This window comes from Mesoplodon densirostris, chromosome 3, assembly GCF_025265405.1.
Source record: "Mesoplodon densirostris isolate mMesDen1 chromosome 3, mMesDen1 primary haplotype, whole genome shotgun sequence".
Classification (NCBI taxonomy): Eukaryota; Metazoa; Chordata; class Mammalia; order Artiodactyla; family Ziphiidae; genus Mesoplodon; species Mesoplodon densirostris.
In genome coordinates, this window is record NC_082663.1 from 64,650,058 (window position 1) to 64,677,889 (window position 27,832).

At 39.5% G+C, this 27,832-nt stretch overlaps 1 protein-coding gene across 1 annotated transcript in view; it reads right to left on the reverse strand.

Annotated features, from left to right (window-relative positions):
* The window catches only part of HOMER1 (homer scaffold protein 1), a 137,740-nt gene that overhangs the window by 107,496 nt on the left and 2,412 nt on the right, over positions 1-27,832 (reverse strand). The window lies entirely within an intron of this gene.

The window sequence follows — 27,832 nt, forward strand, 5'->3', positions numbered from 1 at the left end:
GAAAAATGGTACCGATAAACCTAGTGGTCGGGCAGCAATAGAGATGCAGACGTAGAGAACAAACTTGTGGACATGGGAGGGGAAGGGGAGGGTGGGATGAATTGAGAGAGTAGCACTGACATATATACACTACCATGTGTAAAATAGGTAGCTAGTGAGAAGCTGCTGCATAGCACAAGGAGATCAGCTCCATGCTTTGTGACGACCTAGAGGGGTGGGATGAGGAGGGTGGGAGGGAGGCCCAAGAAGGAGGGGATATGGGAATATAGGTATACATATAGCTGATTCACTTTGTTGTACAGCAGAAACTAATACAACATTGTAAAGCAATTATAATTGAATAAAGATTTTTAAAAAAACCCTGCTAACAATTATAAATTCTCCAAGACTAATCTTTCCCTCCCCCTATATTATTGATAAAGTCAGAAGGCAAATTTCTGCTTATCGCAATTCCTTAGAAGAAAGCCTTCACTGAATTAAGATTTAAAGTTCTCCCTTGAATCTCTTAACAGACTAACAACAAACTCCCTTTGGATCCCCATATTATTCAGTATTTCATATGACAGTGCTAGGGAAAAATTTGTCTGCTTGCTGTTATGCCGAAACAAGACTACAACTCAACACACTTCTCACTCATTTGTCAAGAAGCTCAGCCATGTTCTGTTTTCCACTAATACTGATCTTATCTCAGGTGTCTGCTGTATCTACTCATATTTCTTTTCAACACTGTATCTTTAACCATCCTGTTTTACCTTGTTCCTGATTTTACAAATTACTGGAAATTCTCTGTAGTAACTGAAAGATTACAGAACTAATATAATAAAAACTGAATAGCTTAAACACTAGTTATTGAATTTTAAAAAGTAATAGTGATAAAAAAGTTGAGTTTTTAACCTTTTGCAGTTGGAATGATATAACATCTTAACCGTTTCCCTTTTATAAATCAATAAGCATACAACTTCCATCATTTGTGCCAAAGGAAGAGATCCGTAGATTGGATAACTCAAACTAAGAAATTCAAATACGGCGCTCTTAAGCCTGAAAGCAAAAGCTTAAACTTACAAAATGGATACGTGGTAAATTCTTTGGTTATAATTAACATTTTTGAGAGCTTACCATATGGTCACTGTTATAAGCACTACACCTGCGTTATTTAATCCTCTCAACCTGTGTGAGGTAGTTACTATTAACACTCTTTTGCAGATGAGGAACCTGGGGCATAGAAGGGTATGTAATTTGCTCCAGATGACACATGGTAGAGCCAGCACACAAACACGGCCTGGCTCCAGAGCCCACATCTTTATCCTATACTGACTCCTTGGATGGGAAAAGAGTTCTTTTGCCAGGTAAACCTGAGTTCACTGATGTAACCAAACTCTTGCCTGGCCCTTGAGCTGAAATTTTGTTGACAGAAGTGGGATAGTATAGCTAGACAACTATACCTACTATGCATGTTAAGCAATGTTAAGAGTACTTAAGTGTTTTCATGGGATATATGTATGTGCACTGGCACCACTTACCTTTTACTTGTATTTTGAAAATAATTTGTATTATAACACTTTATTGGAATGATAGTGTGGCTTGGAAGAATCCAAAAACTTACTTTTAGTCATGCCAATTATCATAGTTCTTGAGCTTTCCTTCTGCAAGGGAAGATAACCCTCTGATCTGTATTTTGATACAATGATTTCACCTCTGTAACAAAATACAATAATAACAATAACAACAATAACAATAATAGTGTTAGCCTGTCTGAGGTGAAAACATTGGTCTTTGAGACTAGAAGTTACTAATTCCAATGTATCTTATATCTGCTTCAGACATTAACTAGGTTTCATCACACAGGGCATTTCTGAAAAGGATTACATGACAGGAATAATATGCATATTTTGATGAAAGAGGAGCTATACACTTGTGAAGATACTTTCTACTTTCTCCTTGTTGTTTTTCCTGTCTTGATTTGGTTTCTTTCTGGCAGAAAACATCTAAGAATTTAATTCTTCCAGCATTTTATTGAACACTTCACCTCTGATAAAGAAGTTTTTCCAGGAAAGTGTTTCCCTTTAGTTTTAAAAATGTAATTCCCTAACTAGTTGTACTTTATACTTTCTGTAAAAGCTGTCTGAACCATTACAGAATTCCTACACACACATGCACGCACACACACACACAGTCAGAAAGGTTAGATTACATAAAAACAAGTTTTATAAAGTGGGCTGTATGAACTACTTTAGGAAATACTTTTTTTTTTTTTTTTTTTTTTTTTTTTTTGCGGTATGCGGGCCTCTCACTGCCGTGGCCTCCCCCGTTGCGGAGCACAGGCTCCGGACGCGCAGGCTCCGGACGCGCAGGCTCAGCGGCCATGGCTCACGGGCCCAGCCGCTCCGCGGCATATGGGATCCTCCCAGACCGGGGCACGAACCCGTATCCCCTGCATCGGCAGGCGGACTCTCAACCACTTGCGCCACCAGGGAGGCCCAGGAAATACTTTTAAACAATCTTTTTCTCATCAGTCATCACAACTAAATATCTGTGACGTGGACATAGAAAAAAACATACGTCACTAGGTGAAATTGTAAATAATCAATGTAAAATGGGAGAGCAACAGAAGACTTCAGTAAATTGATAGATCTTTTAAATGTAGGGTTGCAAAAAAAAAAAAAAAATTATACCATTTGAAAAATAGGATTTATTGATATCCTCTTTAAATAATTGTGGAAGGTTGAATAATTGCTCCCAAAGATATCCAGCTCTTAATACCCAGAACCTGTGAATGTTACCTTGTTCGTAAACAGGATTTTGCAGCTGTGATTAAGACTCCTTAGGCGGAGAGATTCTTCTGGATTATGCTGGTGGACCCGAAATGTAACCACAATTGTCCTTATAAGAAGGTGGCAGAGGGAGATTTAAGTAAAGAAGAAGCTTATGTGACAAAAGAAGAGTCAGGGAGACTGGAAGATGCTACACTGATGGCTTTGAAATGGAAGAAGAGGCCATGAACCATGAATACAAGGAATGCAGCTCTAGAAAGTGGAAAAGGCAAGAAGACCATTCTCCCCTAGAGCTTCCTGAGGGACTGAAGCCTTGCTGACACCTTGGTTTCACCCCTGTGAAACTGATTTTGGACTTCTGATATCTAGAACTGTAAGAGAATAAATGTGTGTTATCTTAATACCAACTTTGTGGTAATTTGTTACAGCAGACATAGGAAACTAATACACTAATAGACGGTACAAATCTTCAGTTAAAATCTATTAACCCTCTGCCATTTACAGAATTAATTTATTCTAAACTATGTTAAAAATAAGTTTCTCATCATATATCTCAAATAATATGTTTACTTAATAGGGAGAGAATAACTGAAAAAATAGCATAAAATCTTAATAGAAGCAAATTTGAATGTATTAAAGCAATTTTAGGCAAGTTGCCAACTGGGTATTTTCAACTGCGGGTAATTTGATGAAAATTAAAGCTCAAGAATAACTCTTGCCATGGGAAGAGTTACAATAATTGTTCAAGAGTAACAAGAGTAGTTGAGTAGTGACTATTTTTCTCCCATTTCAAACCAACATGTGATTCAAAAGCAGCACTGTTGCAAAATGAAACAGCTAAAAGGAGAAAAGGTAGAGGAAGAAAGTAACATTTTGTTGAATTCCTATTACATGTAAATACCTTATATAAATTCTCATTTCCATCTCAAAACAACTCTAAGATATAAAAGAAGTTAGATTAAAAACAAACAAACAAACAAACAAAAAAGGACTTGGAGGAGGGGATAGTTTAAATAATTGGCCAAAGGTCACAGCCAGTACTGGTATCTCTAGGATTCAAATCCAAGACCAATTGCAAAGCCCAGGACTTTTCACTACTCCCAGATAAGAGAATGTTGTCTGGCAATGAAAACTAGACTTAAGTTTCTTTCTCCTTCATTTTTGAATTACTCACTGACTGATTCAAAATCTCATAAGTTATAAATCTTTGTTATTGTCATGCTAACAAATACGTTTTACTTCCTCATTCCCTCTGAGATGAGTGTTATAACTATACAAGTTATTATCTCTGTATAAATATTAGAAAATATCCTGCTTCTTTCATTAAGCCCTTCTACAAGAATATTTAAAATACAAAAATATTCAGCACTCAATAAACTAAAATTCTAAATATCTAACACTCAGAGAATTAAATCCATAAAGAACAGAAAAATCAGTCAACAGAAACAGACCCAGAAACGACACAGATGATAGGACTAGTAGACAAGGACATTAAGATAGTTATTATAATGACAGTCCACATGTTCAAGAAGGCAGAGGAAAGCATAAGCATTTTAGGGAGAGACTTGAAGATATATAAAAGCCCCAAATCAGTTTTCTGGAGATGAAAAACATACTGGATGAAATTAACAGCAAATTAAACACTGCCAAAGGAAAGAAAACTAATTTGAAGATACAGAAATAGAAACTACTCAAAATAAAGCACAGAGGGAAAAAAGCACAAAAATAGAGTATCAATGTAATTATTATGGAACAACTTCAAGTAGCCTAATATACATGCAATTGAAATTCTCAAAGATTGGAAGAATGGAAAAAAATATTTGAAGAAATTACAGTTGGAAAATTTACAAACTGGATAATATCCTAAAGCCACAAACCCAAAAAGCTTGACAAATGTGAAGCACAAAGAAACATGAAAAAAAACTTCACCAAGGGACATCATAATTAAATTGCTTAAAACCAATGATAAAGAGAAAACCTTAAACACAATCTCAGGATTGTGGGGCACATTACATACAGAGGAATAAAGGAAAAATGATAGCAGGTTTCTCATTGGAAATAACACAAGCCAGAAGACAGTGAAACAACATCTTAAAAGTATGAAAAGAAAAACTCATCAAGAATTCTCTGGGGCTTCCCTGGTGGCGCAGTGGTTGAGAGTCCACCTGCCAATGCAGGGGACACAGGTTCGTGCCCCGGTCCGGGAAGATCCCACATGCCGCGGAGCGGCTGGGTCCGTGAGCCATGGCCACTGAGCCTGCGCGTCCGGAGCCTGTGCTCCGCAACAGGAGAGGCCACAGCAGTGAGAGGCCTGCGTACTGCAAAAAAAAAAAAAAAAAAAAAAGAATTCTCTGCCCAGTAAAAACATATTTCAAAAATGAAAGTGAGGGCTTCCCTGGTGGCACAGTGGTTGAGAGTCCGCCTGTTGATGCAGGGGACATGGGTTCGTGCCCCGGTCCAGGAAGATCCCAAATACCACGGAGCGGCTGGGCCCGTGAGCCATGGCTGCTGAGCCTGCACATCCGGAGCCTGTGCTCCGCAACGGGAGAGGCCACAACAGTGAGAGGCACATGTACCGCAAAAAAAAAAAAAAAAATGAAAGTGAATTTAGGGTGATGAAAATATCTTAGAACTAGACAGAGGCGATGTTTACATAACCTTGTGAATGTGCTAAATGCTATATGCTTTAAAATAGTTAATGGTTACTTTCATGTAACCATGAGGATTCCACATGCTGCGGAGCAACTAAGTCCGTGCGCCACAACTACAGAGCCTGTCCTCTAGAGCCCACGAGCCACAACTACAGAACCTGCGTGCCACAACTACTGAAGCCCATGCACCTAAAGCCCATGCTCTGCAGCAAGAGAAGTCACCGCAATGAGAAGCCCATGCACTGCAACGAAGAGTAGGCCCTGCTCATCATAACTAGAGAAAGCCCATGCACAGCAACGAAGACCCAATGCAGCCAAAAATAGATTAATAAAATAAATTTTAAAAACATAATTGATTGGGCCTCCCTGGTGGTGCAAGTGGTTGAGAGTCCGCCTGCCGATGCAGGGGATACGGGTTCGTGCCCCGGTCTGGGAGGATCCCATATGCCGCGGAGCGGCTGGGCCCATGAGCCATGGCCGCTGAGCCTGCGCGTCCGGAGCCTGCGCGTCCGGAGCCTGTGCTCCGCAACGGGGGAGGCCACAACAGTGAGAGGCCCGCATACCGCAAAAAAAAAAAAAAAAAAAAAAAAAACATAATTGATTAAGTAAAAATAGTAACAATTTATTTTGAGGGTTATGTTATTAGTAGAAGTAAAATGTATAACAATAGCACAAACACTATACTATTGTAAGGTTCTTATTATATGTGAAGAGATATAATACCACCTGAAGGTAGAGTGTGATGAGTACATACTACAAACACTAAAGAGTCACTAAACAACAACAAAACATATTTAGAGGTATAGTTAGTAAGCCAACATAGTAAATAAAAGGAATTATAAAATATACTCAAGTAAGTATGCCAAAACAAGGCAAAAGAGCATGAAGAGAAGGGAACAAAGAATAGATGGGACAAACTGCAAACAAGTAAGATGGTAGACTTAAACTCAAATAATATCAATAATCATATTAAATGTATATGGTCTAAACACCCCAATTAAAAGGCAGAGACTGTCATACTGGATATAAAGGAACACCTAACCATATGATGTTTATAAGAAAATCATTTAAAATATAAAGACACATGTAGGTTAAAAGTAAAAGTAATCATAAAGTCTACTCCCATCCCCAGATTGCAAGCTCCAAGAGTCTGTTCACCCTTCTGTCTCTAACACTCAGCAACTGGCATGCTATGTTTATTAACTAATAAAAGCCTTTCGGATTTGTGAAAACTTCTACCCCACCTAACTATTCCCAGGCCACAATATCTGAGGCACCAACAGCTGTTTTTCTTGCTGTTATCTATATCTCACTTCGAAAAGTCTATTCTCTCTTTCCTACCCAGTCTCCTGGGGGCTGAGAAACCTGGAACCTAATCTTGTTGGATCTGTGCCAAAAGTAAAAGAACACTGTTTCTGAGTGAGGGTCGGGTTAGCTTTTCTTGAATAAAGTACATCTATTTGGCTGCTCCCTGAGAGTAGTGAGTATTTCTTTGTCAGACCAGCTAGAAGCCTTTTGCCATGAACTGGATCCTAGAGGAATAGGGGAATAGAAAATAGACTTGTGGGTTTAGGTTTAAAAGTACAGGGAGAATAGTAGGAATTCAGCCGTTCAAACTGCTTCCTCCTCCTACCTCCTCTCCCTCACAAAATTTATATATGTGTTTCTCCTCTACCCCATCCTCACCCTAAGCTAACGGTAGGAGATGAACTCTGAGGAGTTAAAGGACTGACTCCTGGTGTTTCTGTATGTCTGTTCCTTTCTTCCAACAAAGTTTGGAATATGCTATTGCTAATGAAAATGTGATATATGATGCTTATATTTGTAAGTTACAAAGAATACATTTTAACATTTCAAAGGATTCTAGGCACATAACAGGCCTTAACCTTCATGGACTTAAAGAGATAATTACCAACTGTGATCTGTATTGCCAAAGAAAATAGAGAGCTGTGGGAAAGAGAGTGCACATCAGGAATGGAGGAAGAGATTTAGATGGGATAGTTAGCTAAAGAGTGGGAATCGGAGTGATAATAGTGTTTCATAGGCTCAGACAATAGCATGTGTGTGACAAAATGCATTTTCCAAAGATGGCTGCAACAATAACTCCTGTCCCTCTTCTAGAACCATGTCATCCACCTATCAGGAGGTGGAGTTTATGTCCGCTTCCCTTAAATCTGAATGGACCTTTGTGATTGCTAGACCAAAACAATGAGGCCAGAGTGACGCTGTATGACTTCTGAGACCAGGTGGTAATAGGCCATCCAGCTTTCAGCCTGGTTCTTGTAGGGCACTCACTCTTCAAATTTGACCATGATGCAGCAAGGAAAGCTAAACAGCCTGCGGAGAAGAACCAAGGTCCCTGGCTGAGTTCACAGTCAAGAGCCAACACTATCCTGCCAACCATATGAATGACCCATTTACAAGTAGATCTTGCAGCCCCCAGTTGAGCCACCCCAGACAGTGCCACATAGAGCAGATATGAGCTGTCCTCACCAAGCTCTACCCAACTTGCTATTGGTGAGCTAGATAAATGATACTGTTGTTTTAGGCCACTAAATTTTGAGTGGTTTGTTATGTAGCAAGAGATAATCAGAACAATGTGGATAGATCTTGAGGCTGGCAAGAGCTTGGCAGTTCCAGAAACTGAAAAATACAGTGTGGCTGCAACACAGAGAGAGAGAGAACACCAGCACCAGCAACAACCAACAGTTAATATTTGGTATTTATTATTTTGTATGGCATTGTTTTAAGTGATTTATATGTATTACTTTATCATTAGAATCCTACTGCATATACTCTTAAAACACTGACTTTAAAATATGGGGAAACTGAGGCACAGAGCAGTTAAAATGACTTGCCCAAGATCACACACTCAGGCAGTCTACTACAAGAGCCTATGCTATGAATAAAGGCATACTTCTGCTCAAAGGACAGAATGGCATAACATGAGGTGTAGAAAGGCAGATCAAGCCCAGGTTATGCAGATCTTCACAGAATGGGTGGAAGTTCAGGTGTTAGTTTATGAGTAATGGGATACCACTGAAGAGTTTTAAGCAGGGTAGTACATGATCTAACTAACACTTAAAAGATCATTCTGGCTGCATGTGAAGAACAAATTAGAAGAAAGGCAATAATGTTTGACAGCAAGGTACTCCTTGAGAATAAAATTAGAAATAACTAAAATATAATGGTTTCACTGAAAGAATATAATTGATGGATCAAGTTGATAATACTGAGTCCCATGATCAACGTTAACATACAAAAAGAGAACTGCCAAGACACAGCTATGTGCCTTCTGGTATAATGCGACAGATAGGAAGTAAACCACAACCACCTATGACATATTCTTGAGGGAAGAATTTCAAACCTGAATCCAATCAAGCCTAGACCTAGCCACAAGTTTACCAAAGATAGGAGAACAGAGGAACAAGTTAAACAACACCGTGAGGATATTGCCTGCCAAATCCAGAATATGTAAAATTCTAGATGACAAATTTGATAAATAAACAGCAAGAAAGGGAGGATGCTGTTATAGATTAAAAGAAACCCAAGAAATGTATCAACCAAGTGCAATGTGTGAAACATGTCTGGAAGCTGATTTGAACAATTCAATGATTTAAAAAGACTGATGAGGTAATTGGGGAGCTCTGATCACTGATTAGATGTTAAGAAATTATTAGTGGGATTTTTTGGTATGATGATAGTATTGTACATATTTTTTTAAATAGTCCTATTTCTTAGTGATACATACTTAATATTTATAGGTAAAATTCTATCATGTCTAGAATTTGCTTTAAAATAATGTGGAGAGGGACAGGCAGTAGAGATGAAACAATATGTGCCATATGTTAATAACTGTTGAAGCTGGATGATGGATGCATAGGGGTTAATTATACAAATCTCTTTAGGTTTTTGTATGCTTAAAACTTTTCTTAATACAAAATTTAAATTTTAAAAATTTAGGAGTCTATCTAAGCTCCCCTAATCCAACCAAAGTGAGGCTGTAAACTCAGGCAGAAATGACAGGCTAATGACTAAGTATGAAACCTCCAAGTGTTTTGTTTTTTCCTTCAAGAATATGCAGCACAGGGCCTCCCTGGTGGCGCAAGTGGTTGAGAGTCCGCCTGCCGATGCAGGGGATGCGGGTTCGTGCCCCGGTCTGGGAGGATCCCATATGCCGCGGAGCGGCTGGGCCCGTGAGCCATGGCCGCTGGGCCTGCGCGTCCGGAGCCTGTGCTCCGCAACGGGAGAGGCCACAGCAGTGAGAGGCCCACATACCGCAAAAAGAAAAAAAAAAAAAAAAAAGAATATGCAGCACAAAAGCAGATAACTTGTAAGAACAGGCGATTCATGAGAGGTGATTAGGCAGTGCCCCTAGCACTCTCTGGGGGTGAGGGGGTCCCAACAATCCCAGTGGCAGGTGAAGATTGATTCATGAGACTACTGTAGCACTAAACATCCAATCAGTTACCTTTACCCGTCAAGCAACCTCCTGATTCCAAGGGTTCCACTGTGGCATTTTTTTCTATGGGAGAGGATGTATTTCTAATGACTTATTAATAAATTGCCATTCTAGTTTATTTATCAGTCGCTTTTAAGTTTTCGTAGTGTAAATCAGTCCATAGAGCCCAAAATCAGACATCCTAAATAAATAACTAGTAAGCCAAAAAGCCCAGACTTTACAATCTGATAACCACACAAAACCACACAAAATATTGTCAACTTTTCACCACAGAACTTCCTCTATGTTATTATAAATCCTGCACATAGTAACAGTTATTACTAAAATCTGCACATTTATAATAAATAGAAAATAAATTTCAAAATGGAATAGTTACCATTTATTGAGTGGCTATTAGTACATCAAGCACTAGATGCTTTGGATACATTTTACTACCTAAATCTTGAATCTGGATGGAGCACATACTATTTCCATTTTACAGATGAAGAAAAGGATGTAAGTGAGCTATTGAAGATCACAAAGCCAAGTTAAGGATGAAGCCAGAATTCAAACCTAGATTTGAGGCTAAACCAAAGAGCTTCTTAAACTGTTTTAGGCTAAGTAGATTCTTGTGGGTTTTCATGGTTACCAGACCCAAAATATAATCTCTGTTGAGTACATGTTTAATAATTTGAGTACCTAGTGAATGCCAGGCATTCAGTTAAGAGCTGTGGGGAATAGACAAAGAGGAACCACATATACATCCTATTCTCAGAGAGGTTTCAACTAGAAAAATTTTTTTTCTAATAGAAGATAATTATGTAAGAGTACAAAGTGATAAATGCCACAGGAGAGGTAATATAAAGTGCTAAGAGGATTCAGAAAAGGGAGAGATTTCAAAATTTCAAAATACAAGAAATGTATAAACTTGTCAAACAACCGATTTTTAGGTTGGCCCGTACTAATGGATGGTGTACTGAGTGGTGTATGTTTCTTTCTAGAGGAAAGAACACAAGGCGAAGCAATAGAAGGCTAGGCTCTACCACCTTCTAACATTGGGACTTTGGGCAAAGCCCTCACCTGCTTCACTTAAAAATAACACAGGTACCGACTTACAAGGTTATTTCTGCATCTGAAAACAAAGGGAAACAAAACATTAATTAAAAAAAAAAACAGGGGCCTCCCTGGTGGCGCAAGTGGTTGAGAGTCCGCCTGCCGATGCAGGGGATGCGGGTTCGTGCCCCGGTCTGGGAGGATCCCATATGCCGCGGAGCGGCTGGGCCCGTGGGCCATGGCCGCTGAGCCTGCGCGTCCGGAGCCTGTGCTCCGCGGCGGGGGAGGCCACAGCAGTGAGAGGCCCGCATACCGCAAAAAAAAAAAAAAAACAAAAAAAAAAAAACAGGCAGAATATCTCTAAGGTTCTTTCCTCCATCTACATGAAAACTCTACTTGAAAAAGTTAATATACTACTTTAATTTTTAACTTATATTCAAGTTAGACCCAACATTCAGTTACTAAAAGAGGAAAAACAGGCTCTCTGGGGTCAAACAAGTATTTCAACTGCATAAATGCAACACTTTGATGTGAACTGAAATTTCACTCTGCTGCTTAAAATCCTCCAGGGTCCCATGACCTCTGCAGACAGAGCCATGGAGGAGACATACAAAGCCCCCTAGCATAACTTGACTTGTAGCCCCTAACAGTAACTGGCTAGGGAAGGAGACTATTTGCACCTTTATACTCAGCCTCTGGGGCAGCTAAAGGGTGTAGAGGAACATATTCTTGAACACCTGTCATGTGCCAAGCAGTGCAGATACAATTGACATAAAAATGTGATCTCATGAGGACTGGAATTTTTGTCTACTATGTTCCCTGCAATACTCCCAGCACTTGAAAAAGTGCTGGGTGCACGGTGGACGCTCAATAAACATGTTACTTGAATTAACAGACAAGGCAGTTCCTGCCCTCATGACACTTATGGTCTAAACTAATGCTATCATAAGAATTTAGAAACATATTTTTAGGTAATAAGTATGAGTATGTTTTATTCTTTTGGTTTTTTACTTAACTGTTCCTATATTAAACTCTAATCTGAGTAATTTAATAATATCTGACTTTAAAGATTCTTGTAATTGGTGAACACGTCTAATAAGAAAGACCTAATCAGATATTTAAATAATCTTCTGTAGACCTATTAAGGTGACCAACAAGATGGCTTAACTATACTGAAGAGTTTTCATAAAAATAGTTGTATGTGCGTCTTATAAAATTAATTACAGAATAGGTGATTATCCCTATCACATATAATATTTAAACCTCAACTTCCTTAATGAGGATGAATATTTTCATGGTTCCATCAAGGTCCCCCAAATCAGGATATTTCAAGATAATCAATGAAATTAGAACATTAAACAGCTTAAGTTCTTTGGATATAAAATATAGGAGGAAGGGGTTTTTTAATGGGTATTTTATTAGAAGGTGATAAAGTCTAAAATCTTATCTTTGGCTTTCAGTAACACTAGAACTTAAAAAAATGTTTTCATGTTCTTTATTTAGAAGTCAAAAAAACACAAAACTTAGTTTTAATACCAGAAACATAATTGTATAAAAACTATAGTTATAATAATTGTGATTTATTAAGTAGTTCCTATTGCCACATGTTTTAACAACTTGTTTATATTTGATCTTTTAACCTTCATAATTCTATCCCTATTTTACAGATGAGGCAACGAAGACATACAAAACTTAAGTAACCTGCCCAAGATCACAGAGCTAAGAGGATCAATAATTTAAATGTAGCCACTGGCTGGTTCAAGAGACCTCATTTGATTTCTAAACTGCTCTGCCTGTATTATACTATGCTATTCTATATCACAGCTAGAGCTTCTGCAGCCTAAATCCATCTCTCGAGGTTAAATTAAAAAAAAAAAACTTTAAAAAATGGTGCCAGTTCCATCAATTTAGAGCTTGATGGTGAAATTAAACTTTATAGAACAAAAGCTGAAGTAAAATTTATTTCACTTCAAAGTCTCTGTTTCTTAACTGATTCTAACTACTACAAAAAAGAAAAATGCTGTTCAATTTGCTAGTTAAGACTTATTCCTCCAGCATGAAAGTCCCCATAAAAAATAAAATGCTATCCAAGCTGTCATGTTAGTGAAATTAGAATTAGCCAAGGAATACAGGTACTTTGAATGACTAGAAAGAAAACAAAGCCCACCCATCCAAGAAGACTAAGAATATTTACATTTATCAAGAGTAAGAAAGACAGGGTAAGTTAAAGTTGCAAAACTGGTTCCAAAATAGTAATACCATACTGAGTTCTCGATAGGCATCAGAGCAATGTTCGAGTGTTTACGCCAATCAATTAACCTCTGTGACTTTCCCCAGTATGACAGAAAAAAAAATTCAGTAAAGGACCCCTCTACACTCTGGTTCCCCATGAGTGCATGTGTGTTGTGTGTGGCGTGTGTACAGGGCACAAGTGAGGGATGGGGAGATAAATATTAAATGGAGCCCCAGAACTCAGGAGAGCTCCAGGACATGCCACAGGACTAGGTTCCAGGATGCTTCCCACAGAAAAGTCTTCAAATGTTAAGAAACTGGTGCCATTCTGGCAAACTTAATACTTACTAGGTTGATTTCCTAAGATAAGAATGTTCTCTACAGAAGGAAAAGGGGCATATGTAAATAACTCTAAATAGAACACTACCAAAATTGGACATACCTCTTTTGTGCTTCATTTTTAGCAGAATGGAGGCCAAGAAAGCCCTTCTAAGACACGGTTCTCTGCTTCTCAGGTACAGGAGCAACCTGGATTTAGACTGTTTCCACAACAGGAGCACCAAAACCTGTGCTTTAACCTCAGGTGGGCCCTGTAAGCTCCTCACTGTTCATGGCTGGTAATCTCTCCCATTCTTCACCTCTCTTCCCAAGGCTCTGACCAACCTTCATCCTCTACACAAGGGGTCCGCAACCCCCGGGCCGCGGAATGGTACCGGTCCACAGCCTGTTGGGAACCGGGCCGCACAGCAGGAGGTGAGCGGTGGATGAGTGAGCGAAGCTTCATCTGTCGCGCCCCGTCGTTCCCCAGCGCTCGCGTTACTGCCCGAACCACATCCCTCCCCCAACCCCATGGAAAAACTGTCTTCCACAAAACCGGTCCCCCGTGCCACAAGGGTTGGGGACCGCGGCTCTGCACTCTCAGAAGATGGCCTTGTCTTTCATCGTTTGCTAGAATACATGCCCATGAAGGCAAGGCTCTTTGTTCACAGATGTAGCTCATATACTTAGAATAGTGCCTGAGGCATAGCAGGCATTTAGAATATTTGTTTATTACATGAATCAGGGAATGAATTGAGGAAATGGAGTCCCCCAGCTAAGGAACTCCCTCCCAGTCTCCTGCCCTTTAACCTACAAACTTAACCAAATGATATCCTTCCATACATACATCGCTCCAGTCTACAAGGAAGATATGCCTCCTATTTAAGGTTACCTATTTCTCCTGTGCTCCAGACTGCACTCTCTCCCATCTCCTTTCTCAGTAATTATCCCTCTGTACTCTAATTTTTAAATACCCCTAGCTATGGACTCCTTTCTCAGGGTCTAAAAAGAATGCTTAGTCCCATTTTGAAAACAAAACCACAACAATTTCTTGAACTCTAGAGCCTGCTGAAGCTGAACTCTAGAGCTTGCTGAAGCTACACTCTATTCCAGAGAAGCTTAGTCTTAAAGGAGAAGCCTACACTTACGGTCCCTGCTTCCTCATCCTTCATTAGCACCATCACCTGGTGGCAATTTGGCTTCCATCCCAGGCTGCTCAAACTTCTCAAGGTAAGGTCGTTAAAGGACCACTACTTACCCAACCTAATAGATACTTTTTGCCTCATGTGATGTTTCTGCTACATTTGATCCTGGCTACTCAATTCTGGAAACTCCCTTTCTTGGCTTTTTGACACTGTTCTCTCACTGTTCTAGCCTGACAGCTCTCTCAGCTTCTTTGCTGCCCCTTAAATGACTATTCCCCCAGAGAGGCCTGATCTGCCCTTTTCTATAAATATCCTGAGTGAGCTCATCCACATTCAAAGTTTCAACCACTACGTATATATTCTAATGATTCCCAAAACTCTATCATCAGCCTAGTTCTCTTTTCCTGAATTCCAGACCTGGATACCCAACTATGAGGCATTCCCACATAGTTGGCCATAAATACATCAATTTTTACTCAATTTGTCATCTCACCTCACTGCAAACTTGCTTTTCTCCTTGTTCCCTATCTCAACTAATGGCTGACCAAGCCAATCTCCTTACCCCTCTATATCAACAGAGTTCATTTTCAATGCTTATAGATAGTACTACTTAAATCTCTTTTGACTTCAGCCCATGTTCTACTCTACCTTAATTCAAGCCATTATTCTTGATTAAGCTGCTGCCATTAACCTATTACACAATTAAATTTGAGGATCTCCAAGACCCCCCTCATTTCTCTCTCATATACACACACCCCTCCTCCAAGTCTAAAACTTCGTCCCATATTGTAACCTGAGTAGTTAATCTAAAACACAAGCATGGTATTAACTCTACCAGCTTAAAATTGTTCCTTTGCTCACCACTATGTAAAGCAATGGCCTCTAAAGTGGGGTACAGGAATAAGTTATTTTCTCCTCTTTCATTTCTATTTTTATGTTTTATAATATATATGTATGTGTGTTTACACACACACAGTAGGACATGCAACTTATAAATATACACATATGAAGGAGTATGCTCAACATCTTTCATTGATATGGGTGCCACAAAAACATGTGGAGACCACTAATCTACAGAAAGTACAATCCTCTAACATGACAGATCCATCATCTAGCCCTGGACTAACTTTCTAGCCAAATCTACTTTTATATTATATCTGAGTTATGCCAAACTACCTTAAACTTTCTAACTAGCATATGCCACCTTTGAAGCTGTACCTTTGCCACTCCCCTGCCCAAAATACCCTAACAACCTCCTCATACATTTTCCCTCTCCTCACTGGTCCCCCCTGGCCCTCATCAACTCTTGTTTGTTCTTTAATGCTCCAAACAAACATAACTGGCTATGTGAAGCTTTCTCTGACCTTCCCAGGTAGAGGAGGGCACTTCCTTCTCTGTGCTGGCAAATACAACATACATCTCTGTTACAGCACTTAAGTCACAGTAATGTAATTTCTTGTTTAAATGACTGTCTACTCATCTTTGTATTGCCAGCGCCTAGCGTGACTCATGACACAAATAAAGTGCTTAATGTTTGTTACAAGTGCTCAAGAGGCACAGTGCTAATGAACAAACTGTAGCAACACCTTAGCTACCTGACAGTTGAGAGAGTAAGTGCTCTGCTTTGCTGAGGTTTGGGCTGATGATCAACTTTAACTTTTAAATTTTAAGATGTGGTTACATCATGCACTGAGTTTTCCGGTCAAGTCAGAGGGATTTTTAGAAAGTCAACACTTCATCATCCACCAAATGCTAATCAATTAACCATCAACAGTGTCAACACATTCTGAAAGATGCCTTATATAAATTCAAAAGCTAAGGCTCAGTGATTCGGGTCAAACATGGCAAATTAATTGCACACATATATCTTCCGTTTCTGAAACTACACTAAAATGAAAGTGAAGGGAAAAAGAAGGTATAAACCCATAAACCCAAAGAACAGAAGTGACTCCACTGTGTAATTTTAATACAATTTTGAAAGAAGTATTTTGGAAGAAGGAATAGTACGTGACTTGGCAAAGCCAAGGAAACTGTATGGTGCCTGCAAAAAGGGAACTAAAGAGTGAACAACTTGCTGGCCAGAATTCAGAGGCAAAGGAACTGCAGGAGAGGGTGTGAGGTATGGGACTGTTGGGGAGTTGATCCAAAGTTTAAGTAACAGAACAATGAGAGCTCCCTTCCCCCCTTCCCACCCTCCGTAGTCAAGCAACTACCTTTACCAATAGCAGAAAACAAGGATGAAGAATTAAGAGAAAGGCTGCCAACCCTCCCCTTCATGGTTTTCAGTTTACAGCAGGTAATATGTCTCCTGGGTATATAATGGTATATACTTTGCTCTCAGAATGCCAAGAGGTATATATACATTGGAAGATTGTTCTCTAGAGTGAACAGTCTCAAAGAAAAGACCTACAATCTCAGAGAACAGATCTCTACTTACTGACACCTGGAAATCACCCAAGAAAATGGCCTGTTCACCACCTAAATGCCTAACACGAAGCCCACCAGTGACAGGACTCACTGGGTCACAGAGAGCTTCTAACCGGCTTTTTAGTATCTTACTCTTACACACAGCTCAGGATTACCAGATATTCCAGGAAAGTTTCCATCATGAAAGAAGAAACTAAACAAACAAAAAAGGAACACAAAAGAAAATTTAGGGAACAGAAAACAAAACTTCAAAACACTATAAGTGTCCTCAAATTGATGACATATTGAGAAAGACCTGGAAATTTAAAATTATGTGAAAATTAAAAATCCAAAGAAGTATTCGAAGATGAAGTCAAGGAAATTTCCTTAGAAGGCAGAATAAAAAGAAAAAAACTGGTAGATAAGACAAAAAGAAGGTTACCATCCAACTAATAGGTCATAAAGAGAAAAAAATGTATGAAATGATATTTTTTAAAAATAGAAGAAAATCTCCCAAACTTAGGGAAGTTGACAGGCTGATATGGTCCAGCAGTGACCAAAAGAACAACTTAAAAAAACAAACAAACAAACAAAAAGCGCCACACCACATCATCATGAAATTTTTGAACAGCAGAGAAAAAAAATAAATCCTAAAACATTCCAAAGTGGGGTAAGAGTAACACATGAAGGAATAGGCATCAGAAACAAGCAGGCTTCAACAGGAACACTGGAAACTAGAAGACTATAGATCAGTGCCTTCACAGTAATGAGAGAAAATTACTTCCTGTCTAGAGATCTAGCCTCAATTGAGGGGGAGGGCACTTTCACATATGTCTCAAAAAAGTTATCTCCTACCTAGTCATTTTCAGGTAACTACAGGAAAAGGAGATTCAGTAAAACAAAAGGATAAATGAAGAAAACAAACAGTGTCCAGGAAACAGGAGATATGATGCCTCCCCACCCACCCCCCAAAAAAATTAAGGGAAAGTCTAGTATGAGGACTACATAATACGACTAAAGAGTAACCAGTCCATAGTGGAGCAGGGATGCAGAGGACTACAGATTTTTAAAAGTTAAAAAAAAAAAAATGGAATGGACATACTGATACTTGAGCATTTGGAAAATATCCATAGGTATTTGGTGTGGTGCAGCAGGCAGAATTCTAAGATGGCCCCTAGATTACTGCCTCCTGGTGGGCATTTTCTGCATAAAACTCTCACCTTCAGTATGGGTAGAAGGGTTGAATATGATGGGATGTCACACAGGTAATTAGGTCACTAATCAGTTGACTTTCAACTAATCAAAAGGGAGGGTACCCTGGGTGGCCCTGACTTATTCAGGCGAGTCCTTCAGAAGAAGATGAAGTACCAGAGAGGGGCTCCTCCTGTTGGCCTTGAAGTCACAGCCACTTTGAGTTCTATAGCTGCAAGGAAATGAATTCAGCCAACAACCACATGAGCTTTGAGGGAGATGCTGATCCACAGATAAGACTCTAGTCCCAGCTGCCACCTTGACTGCTGCTGCCTTGTGATACCCTGAGCAGAAGACCCCGTTAAGGTGCCTGGATTCCTGACTCACAGAAACTGAGATAAATGGGTGTTGTTTTAAAGCCACTAAAATTACAGTGATTTGTCACACAGCAACAGAAAACTAATATGATAGCATGTGGACAAACTTAAGGATAGCTAAACAAGATAAACAACTTAGAAGGAAATCATACTTCCTCCAAAAGCATAAAAACTTCAGGAGTCAGGCTTCCCTGGTGGCACAGTGGTTAAGAATCCACCTGCCAGTGCAGGGGACACGGGTTCGAGCCCTGGTCCGGGAAGATCCCACATGCCGCGGAGCAACTAAGCCCGTGCGCCACAACTACTGAGCCTGCACTCCAGAACCCGTGAGCCACAACTACTGAGCCCACGCGCCTAGAGCCCGTGCTCTGCGACAAGAGAAGCCTGAGCACTGCAATGAAGAGTAGCCCCTGCTCGCTGCAACTAGAGAAAGCCCGCACGCAGCAACGAAGACCCAACGCCGCCAAAAATAAAAATAAATTTTAAAAAATCACAAAAAAAACTTCAGAAGTCAAAGCAGTGTCAGGTAGTTTAAAAATAATACATTCCGAAATGCTAGAAAGCAGAAGTCACTCTGAAGAAAGGGGCGTTAACTGGTAAGTACTGCTGGAGGTAATCAGGTTTAAAGAGACAGAGATCAGTTTCAAGTTGTCCTGGATCTTTTAGCTTATAAACAGTAGATAAAAGGTTCAATCAGGGTTTCCCCCTTTAGTTCAAATTTATAACGTTTTGCAATTTGCAAGCAGAGAAAAGAAAGCTTCAAGAATCATCGAGGCTTCTGAATGGACAGAAGTTTCTCATACGTAAGCTTCGTTTTTCAAATGCCATGACTCTCTAAGTAAGGTCCTTGGACCAACATCAACATCACCTGAGAAGTTATTGGAACAGCAAATTCGTGGGCCTCACTCCCAGACCTACTGAATCAAAAACGTGGGTTGAAGTCCAGCAATCTGTGTTTTTAACAAGCCCTCTAGGTGATTCTGATGCAAATTCAAATTTGAGAACCACTAATTTAGTGTGAATTTCTGCCACTACCCGGCTATGCTCTGGTCTTCCTTCTTGAGACAAGAGTTAAAGCATTTCCAAACCTACTGTATCCAACCTAGATCAAAGTATCACAGTCACTAACACATGGTAGGAGCTCAAAAAGTGCCAAATAAATAAGAGACTGGGCTTCAGGTGTATTCCTTTCACCAGAGGGTTTTTAGAACCCTGGCTATGAATGCCTTCAGGCAGGACATGCTCTCTTCACTTTCCCACAGTCCCCACCAATCCTTACTGCCTTCTACCTTATATATTCACACATTTTTCTGCCCAGCCAATGATAGCATTAGAGTTTGGGACCTCTGGGGGAAAAGATTCAGAAAGAATAACAATTTTAAATCTGGATACAATAAGGCCCAGCTGTCTCTTACGAATTCTAGGGAATCAAACAACTTACAGCTGTTGCATGATGATTCAGAAATTGTACTGTATGCCACAAGTGATCCTTCCACTTGTGGGTCTCATGGTCCAACATTAAGCTCTAGGAGAAGTGTTTCAAGATAACATCTTAAGCATTCTTTTTCTGGTCTGAAGTCTTCAGAGAAGTAGACCCTGCGCTTCCTCACATATTCTTGAGGCTCATGCGTCCAGTAACTACAAGAGCAGTTAACAGGGCTTTGACTGATGGAATCTACACTGTAGAATCAACTTTGGAAACTATACAAACCACATGTAATAACAATTCAATTCATTTATGAGAAAGACGTCAATGTATTTAAAATATAATGCACTGGGCCTCCCTGGTGGCGCAGTGGTTGAGAGTCCGCCTGCCGATGCAGGGGATGCGGGTTCGTGCCCCGGTCCGGGAGGATCCCACGTGCCGCGGAGCGGCTGGGCCCGTGAGCCATGGCCGCTGGGCCTGCGCGTCCGGAGCCTGTGCTCCGCAGCGGGAGAGGCCACAACAGTGAGAGGCCCGCATACCGCAAAAAGGAAAAAAAAAAAAAAAAAAAAAAAACAGATAAAATATAACGCACTGAGCAGACACTGATGATGCTACAATTAGAATGCACTTTCTTTCAGTGCCATCGAAAAGGAAAACAACATCCATTTAGTTAAAACTCACTAGCAAGACACTAAGCTTACATTAAATTAGAATTTTTTTTTTTAACTATGAGGGGTTAGAAACCCCCCTATAAATGAATCTCTGTATATGTGAGCATCCATTTAGGATCCCCTGAGCTAACGGAACCCCAAGGAGCTGGAGATCTAGCACATGTTCTGCCCCTGCATGACCTCCCCTAGTCACATTTTCCTTTTGAGCTCTGGCTCCAAAATAAGTGGGGAGGGGCTTCCCTGGTGGCGCAGTGGTTCAGAGTCCGCCTGCCGATGCAGGGGACACGGGTTCGTGCCCTGGTCCGGGAAGATCCCACATGCCGCGGAGTGGCTGGGCCCGTGAGCCATGGCCGCTGAGCCTGCATGTCCGGAGCCTGGGCTGCGCAACAGGAGAGGCCACAACAGTGAGAGGCCCACGTACCGTGGGGATTAGTACTAACATTCTGAACTACTCCTTACACTTAAACAAGAAACCATTTTTGCTATCATTGGTGTAATTACTTTAGCCAATTTTGAAAAGAAAAATAAAATTTGAGATAAACAAGCTAAAATTGATACAAACACATAAGTATCTATGTATATGTAGGAACAGTGACTGATCCTGATAACTCTGTACTGTAGATATTAGTATTTTTTAATACCTTCACTCTTTAAACCCAAGAGAAGTTCTAAAACTTAATATATTAATCACAGAGAAACTTAAAGATTCAGAAAGACTCAACAAAATTTCACAATCGTATGTCCCAGAAGGAAACATGGTAGCACTTTAATGAATTTCCTTCAAATCTTTTTATGCATGTACAGATGTATTTTATATAGTTGAGAATATACAGTTTTGCATCCTGGTTTCTAATCGACCACTGCACCATCTTTGAAAATATTTTTCAGGCTAGCTTTGTACCGTATGACTAGCCTACAGTTTACCCACAGATCATATACTAATTACTCCACATATACTAATATGCCACCAAGTAAAACTAAGTAGCAATATTGCCATTAATGTCTTATTACCCTCACATTAACAAAGGCGTAGCAATAAATATCAATTTAGCATTAAAAAATAGTAAATGAAAGCAACAATAAAAATAGACAACTAAAATCTTATACATTTTCAGTTGAGTAGGGAAAAAAGGCAGCCTGCAAGATCCAGAACTTTTTTTTTTTTTTTTTTTTTTTTTTTTTTTTTTTTTCCTTTTTGTGGTATGCGGGCCTCTCACTGTTGTGGCCTCTCCCGTTGCGGAGCACAGGCTCCGGACGCGCAGGCCCAGCGGCCATGGCCCACGGGCCCAGCCGCTCCGCGGCATATGGGATCCTCCCAGACCGGGGCACGAACCCGTATCCCCTGCATCGGCAGGCGGACTCTTAACCACTGCGCCACCGGGGAGGCCCCAGAACTTTTTTTTTTTAAATCAACAGAACCTCAAGGAAGATGAGTTGAAGGGTGATTTGTGAGTCTTCCCATTCAGCTGAATATATACAGATCCCTGGCAAAACAGAGTACACAAGAGTAGGTGGAATCCTCATTCTGTAAACATCTTGGGAGCTGGCAGGGAGATTAAGCAAAGCACATGAATTTTAATGTTAAAAGTCATATGACAGAGATTCATAACTACAGAGGACAGAAAACAGCAGTTTTACAAGATAAGCAAAAAGAAAGCACAGAAACGTAAAAGGATAAGCTAAGCACACTCAAATATTGCAGTTGGTTCAAAATAATTGTCCTACCTAAGTTAAGTCACGTACAGACTTACCTTCCACAAAGGAACACGGACAGAAATTTTCTAATATGAGTACTTTGAGCTCTTTGATAGTCAAATCCACTTAAGATAATTTCGTAGTGACCATTACTAAGAGCCTAATGGGGGAAACTGAAAGTAACTAGGGCAGAAAATTCCAACTCACAGAAAAGCCTTATTCAAAATAACCGTCTTAAACTTCTTAAATGAAACAGAAGGAAGGCAACACTACTTAAGATTGAGGCATGCTTAAATGTAAAGGTTAAAGGATCCAACAATTTACCAAGAAAATTTATCAGAAAAATAATTGGTACATCCAACTTATACCCAACTGCTAGGAATCAGCATTTTCTGTACACTAAGAATGGGGTCTAATTCCCCAGATCCTTTCAACTTACACTGCACGTGTGTGCTCTGCTACGACCTAGGTGGTTAGGAAACACACTGTATGGTACTCAGAGAGATACGTACCAGAGCTGTGGCTCTCTATCTCCGCCCTCCTACTAAAGACAGGGACAAATGAGGAGCAAGCCCTTCTATGGGTAGGGCGGGGGTCAAGAACACTCTCCTCCACAGCCCTCTGGACTCTGAGGCATGTGGACACATGGATCCAGATGTGCCCATAGACATGACATCATAAACATGACTTAAAACAACCTAATAAAGGAATAAAAGCTGTTTGGTATCTGTGATCCCTCAGCACATTTTTTTGTTTGTGTTTAATTTCTGTCTAACTCTTGTTTGGTCATTTCACAAAAAGTCCTCAATTCTTAAAACTACTCTGCCTTGAGGAACTGGTGCCAACTCTTCAAAGATAACACGGAAATGCTTCATGTTTTATGGAAGAACATCAAAAGAAAATGTCCATAAAGCAAAGCAATTTTTTTAAAAGCTAATATTAGGTGTTAAAAGATTAAAGTGACTTTTCAAAAGCTAGAGAAAGTGCAAAGGTAAACTGTACCATGAAGAGAAAGTATTGGCTAGACTGCTAATTTTTCGGATTTTATAATTTTATTTTCCGATACAAAAAAGAAAACAATGACGCTTTGCCTTCTTCCAGTAGCCTATCTTAAAAAAGATAATTATGTGTAAATGAAATTCAGATCTTAACTAAGTCAAATGTTTGTTTTACATATCTAAAATTCTTTTAGCTACACAAGAGCCATACTGGGTTCACAATTAATCATGGTGGGGGGGAAACCTCATGAGAAAGAATAGTTTGTTTCTTTTCTTTTGCAAGGTCACTAAAAAGTAATTTAGGGACTTCCCTGGTGGCTCAGTGGTTGGGAATCTGCCTGCCAGGACACGGGTTCGATCCCTGGTCCAGGAAGATCACACGTGCCACGGAGCAACTAAGCCCGTGCGCCACAACTACTGAGCCCGTGAGACGCAACTGCTGAGGCTCGCACGCCTGGAGCCCGTGCTCTGTGACAAGAGAAGCCACCGCGATGAGAAGCCCACACACTGCAGTGAAGAGTAGCCCCTGCTCGCCGAGAAAGCTGGCGAGCAGCAACAAAGACCGAACGCAGCCAAAAAAAACCAAGTAATTTAGTTTTGAACCTGTAAAAGTAATTCTAAATTATACCTACCAGAGAAGTGAGATTTTTTAAAACAAGATGAGAAATAAATAAAATACAAGTGGAGGGTAATGACAAAGCACACAAAAAGGTAACATATACATGTGATTAATTTCAACTGCTTCCCTAAAAAATGTTGCTTAAAACAAGCAGCACTGATTCTCATCAATTTCATCTTTTTTTTTCAAATCAGATATTTTATTAGGGAGCACAGAAATAACCAATGTGTTAGACTTATGATGGATGAAGAAAGGAAAATCAAACTGCAATTAAGAGCACAAGTTCACTGATAAATCTCTCTTTTAACAGTGTGATAATGGATGTCCTAATTTTATAGTATACAGAGATATGTTGTGAAAATTAAGACTTTTTAACCTAAAAGTAAGATTCAGTTCTATATGATTACACATGTTAAAGACCACTGAATGATTAGCCTTTAAAAAGTTTTACTTACTCTTGCAATGCCCATTCAATAAGATTGGAAAATTTTATCTCAATTCCTGTAATGTATATAAATGCTGCTTATCACATGGAGATTCTTTCTAAATGAAGATACTTAATGAGCATGAAACATTATGTTGCTCAAAAAGCACTCAGCTTTTCAAACCTTAACAGAGAAGTCTTTTTGATTTCTAGGAAGATCTCAATCATTCCACAAACATAATGAATCTCGTAAACTATAGGGTCACTTTACCGTATAAGCCATGGGTTATTACAAATATGCAACACAAACAAGAAACTGCACATTTCACTCAACTAAACAGATCTTAACTGAGAAATAAAGCTACTTAAAATGCCTCATACTCAGTCATTTAAAAATTATATCAGGAAACACCTAAATATTTGGAACTCATTTTCCCTACTCTTCTATCCAGTGAGTTGGATTAATCTTAAATAACAAAACAAAGCAATGGAGTAACTAAAAATAAATATTTCAACTAAACACCATAGGGCTGGAAAAACAAACAAACACACTGCAGAAGGGATGTTGGACCTTCTGAGATTTTAACCACCTTTTCATCTGAGACATTTAATCACTTAAAACTAAACTGAGTTTACAACTAAGTACAAACACACTTTTGTCAGTCCCTTAACTGCCATGAATTCCATTTCGGGTAATTATCCTAGATCAACTTCTAAGCTATAAACTCCCTAAGGGAAGAAGCACATGTTACTGGTCTCTGTTATCAGCAGTACTGAGCTGCTGTACATGCCACATGATAGGGGTTCAAACCTGGTAAAAGAAACAAATAATTAAGACTTCCATCTAACTTTCCTGATGTTAGAAATGATTGAGTGGTTGCCTTTGCAACAAAGCCCATTCAGATTGCAGTGCATGCTGGATCAAGATTTCTGCATTTTAGCTAAAGTCCCCAGAGAGCAGCACCCAGTAGCATGGGGCAGAAAGAGGAGTCAGCTTCCTCTCCCAGCAAAGAAGCGACTTGGTTCAGGTTGCAATGAGGCAGCACCCACTTCCATGCTTCAGGAAGTTATCTGAGGAAAGGCGGGGAAGAGGGTTTCCAGAGGCGCCCACAGGCAGGTGCGATAAATCACAAACAGCGTTATCAACCTCATTTGCAGGGAAAGTCACATTTTAAAAATTACTCTTAATGAGAGGGGGGAGGGAATAGTCCCTGTTGAGATCACTAAGTTGCCAATATGAGCTAAGTAAAACAAAAGGTAGCATGAAAGAAAAGAAAAAGGTAGCATGAAATACCTCACTGAAGTTATGGGATTTCTATTGCCTACTCTAATCATTCCAAAATAGCTCCTGACTCACCGCTCTCCTTAGGAGATACTACTTGGAGGACTGGGGGGTCATACCTAACAAGGGCTCCTCGCTGGGGCCCGGAAGTTTTCCTAGACTTTACCTTACATACCTGCTCTCATTTTTAGGGGTTCTGATACACCTATTTCACAAGCCAATACTTTAACCACCTTCACTGTAATTAAAAACAGCTCAGGCAGCATCCAAGATACTTTGACAGATTCTGCCAACTGTCAGTTTCAGCTGTTCTTTTTCACTTCCACCATAGTTCATAAACTACTATCACAGGAGCCTTAGATTTGTTTTTTGCCTGAACGAATCACTCATTTTCTTTCAAAATCATTCCTTTTGTTTTGATTTTGCCCCTAGACTTGCAATTATATCCAAAACTAAGGCAGAGATAAATTTTTATTATAACCTAACATTAGTCAAAAATATATTCATCAAACATGAAGCTCTTCACCCACAATATTAAATTTTAGATACAGATGCCTGTCAGAGTAAGGTAATTGAGGATTGCCTAGGTAAAACTTTAAAGGCTATTTAAACCTCTGCTCCCTTTTCTTTTAAGCAGGTGCAGGAGGCTGTGCTTATTCCACAAACACTTATTAGGTACAAACACCTACTAAGTGTGGAAACTTCCACAAATGCCTTCTCTTGACAACTTAGATGAAACAAGTCACTATTACTGAGAGTCGCAGCCCCAAATGCAGACTTGCAGAAAAATTATTCCATAAACAGTCACTCCTTTGCCTCTCCAGTCCACCTTTAAGACTTTATTAAGGACTAATAAATTAGTTTATAAATACATTTAATTACACTGAAGTATCTAAAATCTGGGCTATGTGCAGGAGCTTATTTTCATGTTTTAAAGACCAATCCCCTTCGTATTAAGTTAATCTCAAGCTTCCCTTGGTAAAACCATGGACATTCATGCAGCTTAAAGGTTGTGGAAAACCATGAATTTTCTTTCATGATGCTACCACTCCACAGCTTAGAGAGATTGCAGCCTTCAACACGAAAAACTGCCACTTGATTTTTCTTCTCTGACACGTTTTAAACAGAAGAGCTGCGGACTCTCAAGGGAAGCCATATTTCAAAGGTTTTGCATAGTAGTATTTTTCAGTATTTTCTCTCATTAAAATTGGTACAATTCATCCAAAACATTTTTCAAATGCCATTATTTTCCAGCTTACATGCTTAAAAACTGCTTAGAGAAAATCTCTCCATCTGAGAGATTTACTTCAAGAAACCAACAGCAATTATGAAAACTGGAGGAGGAGAAAAAGAAATAATTCACTTTTACAGGCTGGAAAAAGATTTTAAACTCACCTAAGACCTTCATCTTACAGATTAAAAAAACAAGAGTCCACAAAGGTCAAGCAATTTGCCTCAGATCACCAAGCTACTAATAGCAGCACTAGAAATAGAATGAGGTATTTTAATTGCTGTTAGCAGTATCCCAAATCATGCAAGTTATATATATTCTCATCACTTTGTCATTTAAGTTTTAAAAACAAGTATCGCTCTTTCTCCTCAATTCCTGATGGACTCCTACAACGTACGTTCTACATCTTCAAACTTAAGTTAATGAACTTCAAGTTCTAATTCCAACAAAAAAGGGTAGTACCAGTAAGGGCTTTCCTCTGAACGTTTTAAGAATGAAAGTTTAGGTGTGCACACCCCTAAACTGTCACAACGAATTTCAGTGTCTGTCCTTTCAATCTCTGTCCCTTAACTATACTTTAGATGTGTTTATTCAACTACGAAAAAGAGATAGAGAGAAAATTCTAGAAGTTCCTCTTTGACAAAAAATCATTGAAAATCTGTCAATGAAACTAGATCATTACTCCATTAATATATTATGGAAGTCTGGCTTAAATTAGGAAGAGTCACTAGCATTTTATCGAGTTACTGTGTGAAAAGTTAATAAAAGGTTGGAAAATGGCACTCTTGGTTGACTTTGGATCTGAAAGAAGGTATACATCTGACATTGTTAACACAAACTGAAGACTTGATCATAAAAGCAAAAAAAAAAAAAAAAAAAAAAGAACAGAGAAAGTGAAGAA